The sequence below is a fragment of the Nicotiana sylvestris genome, chromosome 10, assembly GCF_000393655.2.
Source record: "Nicotiana sylvestris chromosome 10, ASM39365v2, whole genome shotgun sequence".
In the NCBI taxonomy this organism is placed as follows: domain Eukaryota; kingdom Viridiplantae; phylum Streptophyta; class Magnoliopsida; order Solanales; family Solanaceae; genus Nicotiana; species Nicotiana sylvestris.
The window spans coordinates 98,675,166-98,676,366 of NC_091066.1; positions in this window are offsets into that span (position 1 = coordinate 98,675,166).

Consider the following 1,201-nt stretch of genomic DNA (forward strand, 5'->3'; position numbering starts at 1 on the left):
ATGATATCAAACTCCGTGAGCAGAATTTGCCACTTTGCCAACCTTACCGTGGGTATAGGTTTCTGAAAGATATACTTCAATGGGTCCAAACGGGATATGAGATAAGTAGTATATGAAGACAGGTAGTGCTTCAACTTCTGAGCTACCCAAGCTAGGGCGCAACACGTTTTCTCGAGTTGAGTGTACTTGACCTCATGCACTGTGAATTTCTTGCTAAGATAGTAGATGGCTTGTTCCTTCCTCCCTGTGTCGTCATGCTGCCCCAACACACAACCAAATGAATTTTCCAAGACCGTCAGGTAAAGAATTAAGGGCTTCCCGGGCTTAGGCGGGACCAATACAGGTGGATTAGACAGATACCCTTTGATTTGGTCGAAAGCCTCCTGACACTCTGTTGTCCAACCTACCGCAGCATCCTTTCTCAGCAACCGAAATATGGGCTCGCAAGTTGCTGTGAGTTGAGCGATGAACTTGCTGATGTAATTGAGTCTGCCCAGCAAACTCATTACCTCTGTTTTGTTCCTTGGCGGTGGCAAATCTCAGATGGATTCAATTTTGGATGGGTCTAACTCAATCCCCCGTCGACTGACGATGAATCCTAGCAACTTTCCTGATGGAACCCCAAATGCGCATTTGGCCGGGTTAAGCTTGATATCATACCTCCGGAGTCTTTGGAAAAATCTCCTTAGGTCTGCTACATGGTCCTCCTGACGCCAAGATTTGATGATCACATCATCGATGTACACCTCAATTTCCTTGTGTATCATGTCATGAAACACCGCAGTCATTGCTCGCATGTATGTTGCCCCAGCGTTCTTTAACCCGAACGGCATTACCCGATAGCAGTAGGTTCCCCATGGCGTAATAAACGCTGTCTTCTCAGCATCCTCCTCATCCATTAGGATCTGATGATAACCTGCATAGCAATCCACAAAGGATCCAATCTCGCGCCCTGCGCAATTGTCGATTAAGATATGAATGTTGGGCAGCGGAAAATTGTCCTTGGGACTTGCTTTGTTGAGGTTGCGGTAATCAACGCACACCCTGATTTTTCCATCCTTCTTTGGGACTGGTACCACATTGGCCAACCACTCGGGATATCGAGTGACCCGAATGACCTTCGCTTGTAACTGCTTAATCACTTCTTCCTTGATCTTTACACTCATTTCTGTTTTAAATTTCCTTAGTTTTTGCTTGACCG